At 43.1% G+C, this 17,744-nt stretch overlaps 1 long non-coding RNA gene across 1 annotated transcript in view; it reads left to right on the top strand.

Annotated features, from left to right (window-relative positions):
* LOC117803282 overlaps positions 1–12,331 on the top strand; it is a 44,951-nt gene extending 32,620 nt beyond the window's left edge. Inside the window, exons 2-3 of the long non-coding RNA XR_004626970.1 lie at positions 10,895–11,019; positions 11,915–12,331. This is a non-coding gene — a long non-coding RNA (uncharacterized LOC117803282). The remainder of the gene's footprint in view (positions 1–10,894; positions 11,020–11,914) is intronic.
* The last annotated feature ends 5,413 nt before the right edge of the window (positions 12,332–17,744 follow it).

Below are 17,744 nucleotides of genomic sequence, written 5' to 3'. Positions count from 1 at the left end.
CTTTTCTTGCCTGTTTGCTCACCTGGCAAACCTAAGCACATAGTAGGCCCCTCATGAATACTCGCCAGGTGGAATAGGTGGAGGCTTGTTGTGGTGGCAGATTGGAGCCACCGAAGGAATGGAGCATGATGGACTGGTGCAGACGTCACCCAGAGGGAGGTACCTTTTGGTGGGGGACTAGAAGTGGGGGCTGCCTCCGCTTCTGTGCAGCCAGAGCTGACTTGCCATCTGTTTCTGCAGCTCCCTGCTGTTTCTTCCTCCTGCCTTAGTCCCATCCTGCCCGCCACTCTGGAGGCCTCAGTCAACGAGTGCCACTCTCAGGACCTGTGTGACCCTGAGAGGAAGGGATGTGGCTAGACAGGAGGGTGTGGATACGTGTGTGAGGAAGGGGAAGAAGGTGTATGAGGGAGTGTGGAAAAATGAGAATAAGCAAGAAAATGGGAGGGAAAAAGAAGTGAGGCAGAAAGGGTGGGAAAGGCAGGAGGGAGAAAGGGGAAACCAAGAAAAATGGAGCAAGAGGGGGAGGCTGGAAGGGAAGGATGGGAAGGAAGAAAATGTGTGTGTGTGTGTGTGAGCGCGCGCGCGTGTGTTTGAGAGAGAGAGTGCTATAATTATGTGAGCAAGAATCTGTATCCCACAATTGGGATTGCAAGGCAGAATGGCAAGAGACTGAAACCAGGACACAGCAGGAGCTGAACAGCAGACTGAAGATAAGTTTGAAATTGCCGAGAGTGGTCTAAGAAGTATCTGGGATGCAGTTATTTCTTGAATCAGAGATGTAATCCTCTGCAAGAGCACGGGGTTTCTTATCCTTTGGATCCACGTTGGGCACTTCGCCCTTCCCTCTGGGATAGGAGATAGGGAGAGACTGAGAGCATGATGTTCCCTGTCATCTGGGAACGGGGGTGGAGAGATGTGTTGATGGAGCCATATGACAAACGGCCCAGTCTCTCAATAACCGTTGTTTCCAAATTCTCCTCTGCAGCATGGCCCTATAGTTGCTCTCCATGCAAATGTGGTCCTCAAAGAGGTCCTGAGAGTTGGAACCTTGGTCTTTCCTCCTGCCACTTCTGCCCTCTGGAGGCTTCTTCTGGCTAGGGCTGGGGGTGCTCCTTGGATGGCTGCGGGAGCACCTGACCTATCTGCTCATGAAGCTCCCAGAAGCCAGCAGAACGCAAATAAAAGTTCCTAATGTGGACTGGAGGCTGGTGCCAGTGGAGTTGATGTCATTGGAACTGCTTCTCTCCCTCAGAGCTTTGAAATTGCCCTGTTTCTCAGAAGAGCTCTGTTCCTAAGAAACTCACGGTTAATTCAAAGAAGGTTCTGAAAGAGAGAGACACTCAATGATTGCACTTCGTGGAGCTAAACATGCACCTAACACAGTCGTCTTCTGGATTTGGAGAAGGGTGTGAGGTTCCATTTGGGTCCCAGGAAAAGGTTGTGGTAAAGAAATAGAAGAGTTAACAGGACCAAACTGGAGTCCCAAAGGTGAGATGATAGCATGAGCACCTAGGGGCTCAGGCTTCCAGATTTGGGGCTAAAGGACACATTTAGTCCCCACAGTGTCTGAGACCTGGCCAGACCCCTTCTCCTGAACTTTCTGTGGTTTCCTGGACTCACAGGAGGCTTGCCCCCTGCCCCTCGCTGTCAGCTCTGGAGACATTTGAATAATGAATTCTGTTTAAGACTGAAAACCTCGAAGTTCCATCTGTAACAAGACTCGAAATAATTACAGCTGATGATTGCCTGGTACACTCAGCCAGAAAAAACAGAACAGCTTTTGGCCGCCAGCAATTACAAGCAGCACCGGCTTCAGCACAGACAGAACTTTTAAATGAATACATGAATACATTGCTGAAGATCAGAAGGCAAGAGAGACTGTTGGAGCTGGGGGTGGGGGTGGGGGAAATGAGTTGGCAAAAACTGAGTGACTTCACCCACCATATGAGGAAGGGAGGGAGAGAAGAAGGGAAAGAGGGAGAGATGGAGGGGGAGAGAGAGAGAGACTCCTAAATAAAAAAAATTAGCTTCTACTTTTTCTTGTTCCTATGGTGGGAGAGAGACCATTCTGCCCAACACTTTGCCCATCCTAAATTTATAACAACGAAATGGCAAAAAGAGTTGACATGGGGTAGCATCCTGGGGGTACAGTGTTTTAGGATTTCTCCAGTTTAAACTCTTATCATGGGAGACAGTGAGATGAGTAGTTTGCTGCTGTGGATGTGGTTTGGAGTTGCAGAACATGGTGTATCCTTTCTTGCATGGTGTAGGGGAGATAATATAAGATTTGGAATCAGAGCAAATTGGGCTCAAACGCTAGTTTTGCTACAACTGTTATCTTGCTTAGCCACTGAACTGCTCTGAGCCTCAGCTTTCTCATCTGTGAATACCTTCTTCGGAGTGTTCTCATGGGGATTAAACAGGATAATGCTTATAAAGCAGCTTACACTGCTGTCTGGAATGGAGTAAATATCCAGTAAATGTTATTCAATGGTCTTCTTCCATAGGATCTCCTTCTATCTATAAAGGGCTCCTCACTTCTTTCCTGTTGGTTTTATCTTATGCCTTTAATACTAACTTGCATTGACTGAAATTATCTGATGCACCCATTGATTTAGAATAATCAGGATGTTCAAGACCCTCTAAAAACAAGTTTGGGTAGTCATTTGGTTAGAGGATTTTAAAATGAAACTGCACACCCTATGTTATTTGCAGCCTTGTTTATAATAGTTAAGATGTGGAAGAAACCCAAATGTCCACTGATAGATGAATGGATAAAGAAGATGTGGTATATATACAATGGAATATTGCTTGGCCATAAAAAAGAATGAGATCTTGGACCTAGAGGGCATAACTCTAGATGAAATAAGTCAGAGAGAGACAAGTACCATATGATTTCACTCATATGTGGAATTTAAGAAACAAAACACATGAACAAACAAAAAAAGAGACAAACAAAAAAGCAGACTCTTGAATACAGAGAACAAACTAGTGGTTACCAGAGGAGAGGTGGGGGGGGATGGGTGAAATAGATAAAGAGGATTAGTAGTACACTTATCTTGAGCATTGAGGAATGTATAGAATTGTTGAATCATTACATGGTACACCTGAAATTACTTTAACACTGTATGTTAGCTATACTTCAATAAAATAAATAAGTAAACAAGTAGACAAAGTAATAACACAAAGGGGGCGGGGGGAGTGAAACTGTGAGAACTTCTGAGCAAAGAGACAGGGCGAGGCTCTGGAGAGGAGGTCTCCAGAGCTGCATTCTTGCCTCCTACTTTCCTGACTTCTCATTTTGTACAAGTTTGCTTTGATTTCCCTGCCTGATTCACACATCTGCCTTCAATGGCTAATTCCAACCAGGATTAGAAGTGGGAGCCTGAACTCTTGGGACTTTAAAAACTAGTACATGAGCCATCAAAGTCTTGGTAATCAGACCACTGGAGTGGAGATTTTCAACCTGATTTGAAGACTGATTTTGTTGCATCGCAGCTCCTTGCCAGCCTCTCTGACTCAAACCTCCCACTCCCATCTGTGAGTTCAGGCAGGGTTTAAAGGCTGCTTCCTGTCCTCATACACTGGAACCGTCTGAGTGGGAGTTCACAGACCAGCCTCTGCACAACTCTTCTGATGCTCTCCAGGGAATTATTGCGGCAAGCCCAGTGTGGCTGTTTCCTCTGCAGAGCAGGGTTCCCGATTTGCTTCCCTTCTCTCTGTCCATCTTCTCCCCTTTATTTCCTGCTCTCTCATCTACAGACATCTGCATGAAGCTCTGCTGTCCTCAATGTATTTCCCCCTTTTATCTTATACAAGAGACATCCTCAATGGGCCCTGGCTCTGTGCCATTTTCCTGACAACACTTCTGTTGTCAGAGCATCTCTGTGATCTGATCGGTTGTTTTGACTTTGTTCAGAGTTGGGCTTTAAGGTTAAGCATGTTTCAGCCATTCAGGAGCTGCAATGCTTCTGGTCCTTTCTCTTCCCACCTTTGGGCCATCTCATCACTCCTTGTTTCTTGCCCCTAGTAGAGCAAGAGTAGGGGGACCATGGAAGAGAAAATGATGCCAGAGAAAGCAGATACCATAATTTCAAATGAAGTATGTGGAGGCAGCAAACACTAGTGAGAGAAGCAATGGACCTGGGGTCAAGTGTCTGGGTTGGAATTTGGGATGCTTGACCTTGAGCAAGTCTTAGGCTCTTCATCTGTTTACTGGGGTTGCCAGGAGGGTCAGACTTACTGAGTCAAAGTGTGTGGAAATGATGGCCTGGAGAGGGCATTGCCTCAGATTAAATCATCCAGGTTTTCCCGTTTGAGCACCGCCCCCCCCCCACTGCCCCGCCACACAGAGGACACAGGGACTTCACTTTTATCTGGGCTTTTGGGAATTGAGAAGAGGCTATGGCAGGCCTTGGTGGACAGAATGACTTTCATGGATCTATAAAGGCTCATACTCTTTCTAACATAAATGCACTCTCCTGGGAATACTTAATAATGAGAACCCTCCGTCAGAGTTGCTTTGGGAGTGGTGATGCACTCTCTGGATCACTCAGGTTTCTGTTGAAAACTCACCTCCTCCCTGAATCCCCCATAAAGCTCCTCAATCTTAGGCTCCCAGAAGTGCTGAGTGAGAGTAAAGTACTGGCCTGGGTGTCAAAAGCTCTGTTTATGCCAGTAGCTAACTGGGGTCTAGCCTATTTAAAATCTTTTCAGATCAAATTTGGGTGTACGTGCACAAAAGGATAGTAATTATAATACTTTGTGATGCTGAACAATTTGCTTAATCTTGCTGAGCCTTGGTTTTTGTTCTGAAAAACTTTGACTATTGAAAAAAAATCAGCTTGACTTCATTTGTATTTAATCCCTTTAAATTTTACACCTTGCCTTATCTATCTGTACCTGTCTATCTACTAACATATCTATTCTTAAGATGAACTTGAGATTCTTTGAGGGTGGTAATGTGTCATAGATATTATACAAACATTTGTTCATTACTAAGTCATCATCATTGAGATGGTTCTGGAGCTACAGAGGTGAATGATACACAATTCCTACACTCTAGGAGAAAGAGTGAGAACTCAGGAGAAAGAGAAAAAAGACAGAAAGAGAGAGGAAACACTAAATAATAATAAAAAAATAGCTTTTCTTTTTTTTTTTGTTCCTATGATGGTATCTTCCATATGGTATGTGAATTTTTCAGTCAATACTTCTAAAAAAGTATTGACTGATAAATAAGGCTAATTCCCTCATGGCAGCAAAGAATTGCTGTGAATTTTAAGTGGGGTTAGTAACTGGTGGAGGATTTTTGGTTACACTTGCTGGTGTGAACATATGATTTCATCTTGACTCTTCCAAATTCATTAAAATGGTAGTAAAGGATTAAAAAAAATAAAAAGAAACATCAATAAATACAAAGAGATTAAGAAAGGAGACAATAGCATGTGAGAGATGATTTACGTATTATTAGGAGCTGGAAAGTAGATGGAAGAAAGAAACTACCTTAAAATGGATAAGCTCCTGTGTACCTGTTTGTGTGCATGTGGGTGTGTCGTCAGCAAACAACAACAAACTCAAAAGTCTTGGGCCTTGGATTTGGATGCCCTAGCTCCCTCTGTGGCTGGGAAGAGGTCGGATTGCTAAAAAGCAGTAGACCCACATTAACTCCCTCAGCCTGTGCAGCTGTGTGACTGCTCTCCCCGTCCCAGCAGAAGCTGGGAGGTGTGCACAGAGGAGGATGAGGTGAGACATTGTTCTGAAAATAAAGCAGGGCTTAGTGAAAGTTTGCATACTAAACAGCAAGGCTTCCAGTCCCTTTGTCTCACTCTCCTCCCAAACCAGGCAACCGTTCTTTCTAGCAGGACACCACATGATTCCTTTATGGGAAAACTGGCATTTCATCCAAGATTTCCAGATACTGAGCACAGCCTAGTCAAAGTCAAGCCCACTTGAGCTACATGTCCATCCCTGGCCGGCCAAGAATTCTGCTCTGAGTTGTCCTCAACCTGGCACTCAGTGGAATAGCTCTTATCAGGTACGCCGGCCACTATCTTGGCGGGAGGAAATAGTGCTGTGGATTCTGCGCTGATCCCTAAAGTTCCCTCTGGAAGTGACACATATCATTCCCACACACTTTTCATTGGCCAGACAAGTCATATGCCTGTCTAACTTTACAGTTGGCGAGGGAGTGAAACTTTATCATGTGCCCGGAAGAAGAACCAGAATATTTGTGAATAACTTGGACAACAGTCTTCCCATCTGGTCCCTGAATGTTCTATGTACTCTTCTTTCCACATGCAAAGCATACTTATTTCTCCTGAAGGTAGACCTTTCTACTGTCTCATAAAACTCAACCTCTGAAACAGGGGTACATGCTACTAGTCTCTTGAAGGGATGGTTCTAGGGAGTCTCCACTTTAGGTCCATAAGTGGCTCCTAGCAATCTGGGGAACCAGGAATTAGACACCCCCCCAATAAAAAACAAAGTAATAAAATAAATAAGTTGTTTACCCTCCCTCCATCTTCCCAATATAGACTCATGGAACAGGACAGAATAACTCCAATAAGCACTCTTATTTAGAAAGGAGAAGGAGGGCAGTCATATGGTGGATTGTGGTGAATCCCACTGGGCAGTCATGTTTAGAGTCCCCTGGTCTAAGAAGGGAAAATGCTCTTGATTATACCTTGATTCATTTTCCTTCTCTTGTTCCTTGCCTATTGTGTTCTGTTGTTCCTTGCTCTGCCTTTTTCAATGTTCTTTCTTTTTCATTATCCTCCATTGCCTCATTTGAGGCAGATGTTGGGGAATATGCCTTCCTATGGAACTGAGCAGGCTTTTATCCTACTTCTAATCCATAGAAAATGGGAGCTCAGGGGTCATTTTAAGTTTTGAGGAGTCTCAGTCCAAGCTGATAGTTCTTTTGACAATATAAAACTCTCCAAAACATAGTTAGTTTATTATTTATTTGATTATAGTCATCTCCATGAACGAATAGCCACACACAGTTCTTTTATAGAAAAACTTCTTAAGTGTGCTATATTTATTTGCTCACTTGTTCTTGTGTCTCTTTCTAAATTTAATTACAGGTCCTTTGAAAGAACCTGATCAGGCTTCGGTGAGAGAGCCGCAGCTTTAACCTCTTCCTTAAATCATATTTTCATTTGAAAGAACTTTCTGGATGCCATATCTTTATTTTTAAATGAGTATCTCAGTCCATTCAGGAGTTTTAGCACTGGGTATGGTGGCTGTGCTTTTGTGGTTCTTAATTTAAGGCTGATTTTTAATCATCTTTAAAAATTTTTTCTTCTCATGGGCCTTCTTAGTTTTTCTATTACTATTTGGGTTTGAGAAGCAGCTACCTCTTCCAACAATACAAGTCCCCAGATTATTGACTCTGTTGCTCTGCATTCCTACTTGGATATCCACAGTTCTTTTGTAAGCTTATTACAGTCTTTTATATTTATCTTTATGCCAAATACAACTTTATGCCAAAATCAACAAACGCGCATTCCTTTTTTTAATGTTTTTTTATTATATTATGTTAGTCACCATACAGTACATCCCTGGTTTCTGATGTAAAGTTCGAAGATTCATTAGTTGTGTATAACACCCAGTGCATCATGCAATACGTGCCCTCCTTACTACCCATCACCCGTCTATCCCATTCCACCCCCCCTTCCCCTCTCAAGCCCTCAGTTTGTTTCTCAGAGTCCATAGTCTCTCATGCTTCATTCTCCCTTCTGATTACCCCCCCTTCTTTATCCTTCTTCCCCTACCGATCTTCCTAGTTCTTATGTTCCATAGATGAGAGAAATCATATGATAATTGTCTTTCTCTGCTTGACTTATTTCACTTAGCATTATCTCCTCCAGTGCCGTCCATGTTGCAGCAAATGTTGAGAATTCGTTCTTTCTTATAGCTGAGTAATATTCCATTGTATATATGGACCACAACTTTTTAATCCAGTCACCTGTTGAAGGGCATCTCGGTTCCTTCCACAATTTAGCTATTGTGGACAATGCTGCTATGAACATTGGGGTGCATATGGCCCTTCTCTTCACTACGTCTGTATCTTTGGGATAAACACCCAGTAATGCGATGGCTGGGTCATAGGGTAGCTCAATTTTTAACTTTTTAAGGGACCTCCACACTGTTTTCCAGAGTGGCTGTATCAACTTGCATTCCCACCAACAATGTAGGAGGGATCCCCTTTCTCCACATCCTCTCCAACAATTGTTGTTTCTTGCCTTGTCTATTTTTGCCATTCTAATTGGTGTAAGGTGGTATCTCAGTGTGGTTTTGATTTGAATTTCCCTGATGGCTAATGATCTTGAACATTTTTTCATGTGTCTGTTAGCCAACAAACGCGCATTCCTAATGCACTGGTTCCCTAGTGCTACAAGTACACAGGTTATTGTATTAGGATTCACCAGGGAAACCAAACCAGTAGTGTGTCTCTCTCTTTCTTTTATGTCTCTGTCTATGTATCTATATTTAACATATATCTATCTGTAGTATCTATCTATCTATCTATCTATCTATCTATCTATATCTATCTATCTATCTATCTATATCTATCTATCTATCATCTATCTATCTATCATCTATCTATCATCATCTATCTATCATCATCTATCTATCAGCTAGAAAGGAAGTCTGGAGGGCTGAGAATCAAGAGAGCCAATGATGTAAGTTCTAGTCCAAATCCAAGTCTGAAGGCAGAAGACCTATGCCCCAGCTCTAATACAGTCAGGCCCAGAGAAAGAATGCTTTCTTATTCAGTCTTTTGTTCTATTCAGGGCTTCAACAGATTGGATGAGGCCTACCCACTTTAGGGAATGCAATCTGCTTCATTCGGTCTACCAATTCAAATGTGAACCTCATCCAGAAACACCCTCACAGACACACCCAGATAGTGTTTAACCAAATATCTGGCACTCTGGACATCACAGTTATTTTCTGTTTCTCAAGGTTATCTCCAGTGAAAGTTCTGCCAAATGTTTCCCATTGTCTAATGTGGACCACCATGCCTCTAGCCCCTGATGAATTTGCTTATTGCCCATTGGCAGACCACTCCATGTGCTGATTTCTTCACCTTCAGGATAGTATAGGTTATGCTATAATAACAAGCAATTCTAGAATCTCGGTGGCTTATTTTTTTAAAAATTTTTTAACATACAATGTATTATTATTTTCAGAGGTAGAGGTCAGTGCCCATTCCATCATGTGCCCTCCTTAATGTCCATCACCCAGTTACCCCATCCCCCACCCCCACACCTCTAGCAACCCTCAGTTCGTTTCTGATGGTTAAGAGTCTCTTATGGTCTGTCTCCTTCTCTGATTTCATCTTGTTTTATTTTTTTTCTCTTTCCCTATGATCCTTTGTTTTGTTTCTTAAATTCTACATATGAGTGTGGTCATATGATACTTGTCTTTCTCTGATTGACTTATTTCGCTTAGCATAATACCCTCTAGTTCCATCCACATCATTGCAAATGGGAAGATTTCATTTTTTTGGTGGCTGAGTAGTATTCCATTGTATACATATACCACATCTTCTTTATCTATTCATCTGTCAATGGACATCTGGGCTCTTTCCATAGTTTGGCTATTGTGGATATTGCTGCTATGAACACTGGGGTGCAGGTGCCCTTTCAGATCATTATATTTGTATCTTTGGGGTAAATACCCAGTAGTGCAATGGTTGGGCCATAGGGTAGCTCTATTTTCAACTTTTTGAGGAACCTCCATACTGTTTCCCAGAGTGGCTGCACCAGCTTGCAGTCCCAAAGAATCTCAGTAGCTTATATTAACAAAGTTTATTTCTTTTTTTTTTAATTTTTTTTTATTATATTATGTTAGTCACCATACAGTACATCCCTGGTTTCTGATGTAAAGTTCGAAGATTCATTAGTTGCGTATAACACCCAGTGCACCATGCAATATGTGCCCTCCTTACTACCCATCACCAGTCTATCCCATTCCACCACCCCCCTCCCCTCTGAAGCCCTCAGTTTGTTTCTCAGAGTCCATAGTCTCTCATGCTTCATTCTCCCTTCTGATTATCCCCCCTTTCTTTATCCCTTTCTTCCCCTACCTATCTTCCTAGTTCTTATGTTCCATAGATGAGAGAAATCATATGATAATTGTCTTTCTCTGCTTGACTTATTTCACTTAGCATTATCTGCTCCAGTGCCATCCATGTTGCAGCAAATGTTGAGAACTCGTTCTTTCTGATAGCTGAGTAATATTCCATTGTATATATGGACCACAACTTCTTTTTTTTTTTTTTAAAGATTTTATTTATTTATTTGACAGAGACAGACACAGCCAGCGAGAGAGGGAACACAAGCAGGGGGAGTGGGAGAGGAAGAAGAAGGCCCCCAGCAGAGGAGCCTGATGTGGGGCTCGATCCCACAATGCCGGGATCATGCCCTGAGCTGAAGGCAGACGCTTAACCGCTGTGCCACCCAGGCGCCCCCTGGACCACAACTTTTTAATCCAGTCATCTGTTGAAGGGTTTCTCGGTTCCTTCCACGATTTAGCTATTGTGGACAATGCTGCTATGAACATTGGGGTGCATATGGCCCTTCTCTTTGCTACGTCTGTATCTTTGGGGTAAACACCCAGTAGTGCAATGGCTGGGTCATAGGGTAGTTCAATTTTTAACTTTTTAAGGGACCTCCACACTGTTTTCCCAGAGTGGCTGTACCAACTTGCATTCCCACCAACAATGTAGGAGGGATCCCCTTTCTCCACATCCTCTCCAGTGATTGTTGTTTCTTGCCTTGTCATTTTTTGCCATTCTAACTGGTGTAAGGTGGTATCTCAGTGTGGTTTTGATTAACAAAGTTTATTTCTTAATCACATTAACTGTTTCTTGTGGATTGCTTAGGGGTTGTGCTATGAGTCATCCTCACATCAAGACGAAAGCTGCTGCAGCCACCATCTGGAGGTCTGCTGCTTGCCCTGGCAGAGGCAAAGAGGACATGCCACTCTGCTCACATGCCATTGGTCAAAGTAAGTCACATGGCTACTGCTGATTTCAAAAGCCACAAGTCCTATCATATACCCAGAAGGAGGAGTACCACAATCTGTGCATAGCCCCTATGGTCACCATGCAAGTCCAGCTCAGGCACACAAAATCTCCATTTAGCTTTTTAGTGTTGTTCTCTTACATATGAATGGAGAGCCAAGGAGCACAAGACACATGACAAAAGCCTCTAATATGAAAAACAGAGACCAAGGCAAATGCGATTTAAAAAATGAACTGGGAAAAAAAAAAATAGAATGCAGGAAACAGAAGAAAGCTTTAAAAGTCCTCCCCTTGATCTCAGAATAAAATTTTTGCATCCCTGAAAGAAGAACAGGGTGCTATGAAAATGAACAATCGAAAAAGAAGGGATTGCCCTTAACAACTGAACATATGATAAAAGGAATTTTAAAATTCAGTGGAGGAGTTTGAAGATAAAGTTGATGAAGCAGAATGAACTATCTAGTAGTTCAGATATAGAGAAGATGTGGATCAATCTGGAAAACCCATCCTTTAATTAATGGGAGTTACACAGAGAGAAGATATTTTTCAAAGAAACATTTCCTGGAATATCCCAGAATGGAAGGCAATGAGATTCCATATTGGAAGGACTAAACAATTGCCCAATACAATAAATACAAAAGCTCCTACCACCAAACCTGTCACTGTCAATGTTCAAATACTAGTGATAGGGACCTGGCTCATCAGGAGTATGCAAGGATTGGGGCAGATGCTGGTGAGAAACATGGGCAGTTCCCCATCCTTCCATGGATCCAAACAGCATATTCTAGAAAATTAAAGAATTACTCTGATTTTTTGTCTTTTCTGACTCCTATGACATTGTCAAAAATTTCTTCAAATATTTTTCCCCTTCTGGTTTAGACTGGTTCCTTTAAGACCACTAGATCTCCCAAAGACTTCCTGAGAAGAGACCAGCTGTGGACAACAGGATGGCAGACTGCGTGGGAGGAGTCAGAGTGGGCCTGCTCTCATCAACAGAAGCTTGGAAGCTAGAATAATACCTTTAGACGAAGACCTAGGGTTTAGAAGACTGTTGGATGGAGGTGACAGAAATTTCCAAAAGGAAGTGGATGAGAATTAAGGCTGTGCGGCAGGTTCCAGAAGCAAGTGGCCCCATCTGGAGCTGGGGAACGGCGGCCTCCAGCGGCTGAGGGTGGGTGCCTCTGGAGAGTGAGGATCAGCAATGAGGAGGCAGGGGCAGAGAGATGCTCATTTGCCTCATAGGCCTTTTTGTGTTTTAAAATAATGTTTGTGTGCATTCTTTTGTTAAAATAAAAACCAAAATTTAAAAGTGCCTTAGTGTCGCAGCGGATTACAAGTTGAAAAAACCATGAGATCAATTTCCGGTTCTGACAACTAACTCCCTGTGTGACCTTGCTCAAGTCATTCAAACTCTTGTGTAAAATGTTTCCTATTTCTTCATGTACAAAGTTGGGAATAGGCCTGGAAGACTTCTTAGGGTCTTTCTGGCCCTTATGTTCCAGAATTGAACAGAGCCGCGAGGGCCACAGTCACCTAATAAAATGGCGTCAAATTCCCAGGTGCCCCAGAGCTGCCCTCCCCTGTGAGGGCTGATGTGTTCTTGTGTGGGCCTGACTCGATTTCCTTTCAGAGAAGAGACAAAGCCTAGGGGAGAGGATCTGAAATCCAGGGCCAAGTGCCAGCGTAGGTTGCATTGGAAGGTGGCTGGGGCATATGGTTTATTTAGATGCTTTTAGTTCTGTATTCTGGGGACCCCTCTGCGGCTCCCCGCTGTGTAATGGGGCTGGCTAGAAGCTGATCTGGCAGCTCGTTAACACTCAATTAAAGCTCTTCTCTACAGTATGGCATTAACTTTTAAAAAATTTATACATGCAATTGAAGGAATTAAAGTGCGACTGTGGTTTTCAAAGTGGCTCATGTGAGGGAGGCTGTGAAATTGTTCTCATCTGCCCAGTATTCAGTTTTCAAATTTATATGTGCAATTGAGTTGGAAATTAAAGTGCAGTTTTAAGGTGGGTGTGAGTATCTAATATGGTACTACATTAACCATTTTAAATTTATAAATGTAATTAAAATGGGATTACTTTGGAATTAAAGAATATAGGAAAGAGAAGAGGCATGCTCTTTCTTGGGAATATGCTGCTTTCCCCCCTTCCTATAATCTAAATTTTTGATGAGTATGTTGTCATCAAAGTCTTAACTCCTGTAGAACAGGGAGATAAAATTTCTATGCCAGAATGGCAAAGATATCCTTGTCACATCGGACATCACCCTTCCTTGCCTTTCTTCCCCATGTTGAAACCAGGAGCTCTATTTCCTACAGGATTTTGGATGATGCACCATTTTGCACTTGTCACTCTAGTCCTAAGAATGTATATATACCTTATTGATGTTAAGTTGGAGATCCAGAGATTGCATTTTTCAGTTCTTGAAGTTATGCATGAACCAGTTTTCTGGAATTAAGGGAACAAGTGCTGTGGACACCACCCTGTGCAGGCACCATGCCAGAAGCCTCTTCATTTCATCCCTAGGTTGAGCATGTTGCTTTTTCAGATGGGGCAGCCCACGTACAGAAGGCACTTTCTGGCTCATCAGGAGTATGCAAGGATTGGGGCAGATGCTGGTGAGAAACATGGGCAGTTCCCCATCCTTCCATGGATCCAAACAGCATATTTTAGAAAATTAAAGAATTACTCTGATTATTGTCTTTTCTGACTCCTATGACATTGTCAAAAATTTCTTCAAATATTTTTCCCCTTCTGGTTTAGACTGGTTCCTTTAAGACCACTAGCTCTTCTAATTGTATGGTTAGGACATATCTGAATTATCTAGAGATAGCCCATGGCTCTGGAAAATTCCGGGGTACACCCTGCTTGTTCTCTGAGATGATGAGATATAGGTGATGCAGATTTGTGTGGGTTCAGCTCTAAATGCTTCGTCTTCCTTGTCCATCATGACTCCTTTAAGGCAGAGGGCTGGCCTCTGTTCTCCTGTTGCTCCTTCCTCTTTCCTCATTGCTACTCAACTGGCAGTCCCTCTGTCTGTCCCAGAACAGTGCTTAGTGCAGCAGGAGAATGATAAGTGGCTTTAGAAGGCAGCTCCCCAAGGAATCCTGAATCTCCAGGCATGATTGGCTTTCTTAGGCCAGGCACAAGCTGTCCCACCCTGGGGGTCTTACCCTCTTTAAGGTGCTGAGCAAGGGGGGGGGATGGGTGCTACCTCATTGTGTCTGTAATCCAAGCCCCTTTATCATTCATCGTTGTCATTTTCAGAAGTCTTTGAATCAAGACCCCTTTCTTCCTTTCTCCCCCAATATATTTGCATGCTCATTGAGGCGAAAAATTACATGATTTCAAGATTGCACTGAGTCCTGTTTCAGACCCTGGGCCTGCTTAGCAGGGCCATCACTCCGCAATTAGGCTGGGACTCACAATCCTTATTTAATATCTGTGCTGCTCCAACGTGAGTACCTGCTTCTTCTCAGCCCCCGCTGTGCCTCTGTCCCATCCCGAGTCTTCTATGTGGCTTTTACGCTCCACTGAGGGTGGGTCCAGGAGAACCACTGGGTAACCACAGAGTGCATCATGGTAAATGGAATAAATGAGTGGACCTATTCATTAAAAACACTTCTGTCTTAAAAGTTCAGAAGCTAGGTTAGGCCTTCATCTTTAGTAAGGAAGTTAGTCTTGCTATTAAAAACAGATTAAAACAAACAGGTGGAAATCGTTGACTGGTTGGCACATGTTCCTGTATGGCACATTACCAAAGACTTGTAGGAACCTCCACAAACATGTAAAAGACAATAGGCTTGAAATTGAGGACTTTAGGGTGAAGAGAAAAGATAAATGAGAAAACAATAAGCCCCTTCCCCTGAGAAAACAATAAGCCCCTACCCCTTTTTGAAAAAGAAAAAAGTGTGTAATGATTGCCAGCTAAGAGGCATACAGACAGCCATACCTACACATATGCGGGCAGGGCAGACGGCACTGACCCTGGAGGGCACTGCTGGGCCTGCTGGGAAGAAGGAGCAGGCTGGTGGTGTTTGGATGCATAATACTCACTTTGGCCACTAGGAAACATGGAGCCAAGTGTGCAGCTGACCTCCAGCCCTCCAGGTGGGTCCATTTTATATGTATTTCTGTAAACTAATTGCCCCTGTACTTCATTATATTCTCATCCCTCTTTTCTCCTCACCCCCAATTCCTCAATTATTTTGAAGTTCTTGCAGATCTGTGGTGACTTCAGGCACAAAGTAAATCAATCAATGAATTAGGAATTATTACGGGGTTTACTCAGAGGATGGGAGAAGCCACTTATTATAAATCTTACTAAATTAACCTAACTGAAGGGAAGGCCAGACTAAATTGTCTGATTTAGTGGACTTCATTTGTGAGTATCTTTACCAATTTTCAATTCATTTAGTGAGAATTGACTGCACACCTACTTAGCACATGACCCTGGCTTAGGGAGAGTCTTTTGGAGACACTGGGAATAACAATCTAGACTGAGTCCTTGTCTCTTCTGGACCTTATCTTTCAGGTGGAGGAGGTGAGGAAAATGCACTTTCCAGATGTTGAGAAGAGAAGTTGGAGATAGAAATTTGAGTCTCCTCTCTTTCTACTCCAATGCACATGCAGTCCTGCCAAAAATGAGCCCATCTGAAGGATCTGGAGATCTTGACTTTGTAAATGGTTCCTAGAGCTACAAATGCCTCTCGAATAGTGAGAGAAGCTCTGAGTGTAAAAGAGTGGAGAGCAGCAAGCATTGAGCCTCTCAGCTCGAGAGTATGGAGCTCCACGCTCTCCGTACCTGCAGGGAGCATGTCACTGAAAGCTGCTGGACCCCTCATCTGCTCCCTCTCTGGGTGGCCATTTCTGCTCCAAGATGATGGAATTTTAAACTTAACCTGACTCCACTGTGCATGTGTGTTCTCTCCCTGCCAGTCTATACCATAGGCCACCAGAAACACTTTACAGGGAAACTAATAATAAATATATAAGTAAACAACGTAATTCAGAATGATAAGTGATATGAAGGAAAATGGAAGAGAGTAGTGTGACACAGGGTAATAGGGTGGTCAGAGATATGTTCCTGGAAGTGTGTTCCTGGTGGAAGAAATGGCCAGTGGCAAGGCCCTGTGACACAACCTCCCCAGGAGTGCTTAAGGAACTGAGAAGGACTGGAGCAAGGAAGGTACAGGAGAGCAAGCTTGTTGGTGAGCTTGGTGAAATTCTCAGGGGCCAGATCATGAATAGTCCTGGAGGCCCGGTAAAGACTTATTTCGAGTGTAATGAGAAGCCACTGGAAGGCTTTCAGTAGAAGAATGACATGATCTGATTTATGTTTGAGAAGTTCTGACTCCTTTACCAAGAATGAATTAGAAGGGGATGTGGGGTGGTGGGCAAGAGAAGCAGATAAACCAGTTCAGGGCTTATCTCTACAGCCCAGGGGAGAGATCAAGGTTTAGGTGGTATGGTGGTGGTCAAGATGTCTGGCCAATTTCTGGCCAGCTGTGCTGGGACGGCTTCCCACCATCACTGTTACTGGTTACACTCACTAGGTCTCTATGCCTTCATTTTATAGTGAGTCTCTTAGAGCCCCACTATACACTTTCACAGGTAGTGTAGTGATTTTCCATCCTGTAGTTTTTTCCTAAACCAGATCATTTAATTAGCTTATGAGTGTGTCTAGGGCAGATGATTATGCTCACAGCTGGGAATGCCTGCTTAAGTTATAGGTCCAGGGGAAAGGCACAGCTGGTGTGGGAATAAGTGTGCATGTATGTGTGTATCAGACCTATTTCAAACTGGCTTCCAAAGACTCAATTTCCTTTAGTCCTATGATTGGGACATTAAACACTGGTACTGAGCATCACGGAGACATTCAGACATTCTGGGAAAGTCTTTTTACTCACTCAGCCTCAATGTCCATATCTGCAAAATGACCTGTTAGATCTAAAATACCCTTTCCGGAGAGAATGTGAACAAAGAGCTCTGCTTCTGAACTTGAACACGCAGTATCTAATGATTCCTCTTGACCCACAGAATTAGGACATTACTGCTATGTATGTGAGTGCCTATTGCTTAGTATTTAAATCAGCTTGGCTCTCCCGCAGTAGTACAATTCTTTCCCCTCTTATTTATACCATTTATTTGCACAGAATGCCTCTCTCCACCAATTTTTTTTTGTAGATCAATGTAAAGGTAGGCTTCAGTCTAGATAAATAATCAATAATAGCACATGAGTAAGGTTTTACCCTGATATTGTAGGAAATAAATGTCTGCCAAATGGAAACCAAATCTCTGATGAGGCTGGAGTCCAAACCCATGACAGATTCATTCCCTTGTCTCTCCTTGGCTGAAGCAACTTGTGGGCAGTGTCCTTATTTCTGTATCTGGTACCATGTCTAGCTTACCTGCAGGCACTTAACACCTGTTTATCATTATCATGGAGACTGACAAATAATGGAATCCCTCCTGCCACCCAACATGTGGAAAGGTAATTGCTGCCTGGGCTGGTATCAGTTCAAACCACACCACAGCAGCTGAGACAAGAACTTGGCCTTATCTTGAAGCCATACAGCTTACTGGAAATTGTAGGCCAATGTCATTTGCTGGTGCTCTTTAAATCAGCAGCGGTTTTCAGCAAACACATCAAACTCTTAATGGGGTTTGTGAAAGTAAATCTCCTGTTTGAAGTGAGAAGGAGA

This window comes from Ailuropoda melanoleuca, chromosome 8, assembly GCF_002007445.2.
Source record: "Ailuropoda melanoleuca isolate Jingjing chromosome 8, ASM200744v2, whole genome shotgun sequence".
Lineage (NCBI taxonomy): Eukaryota > Metazoa > Chordata > Mammalia > Carnivora > Ursidae > Ailuropoda > Ailuropoda melanoleuca.
Note: the sequence above shows the minus strand (reverse complement) of the source record. Positions and strands in the feature narration are given on the sequence as shown.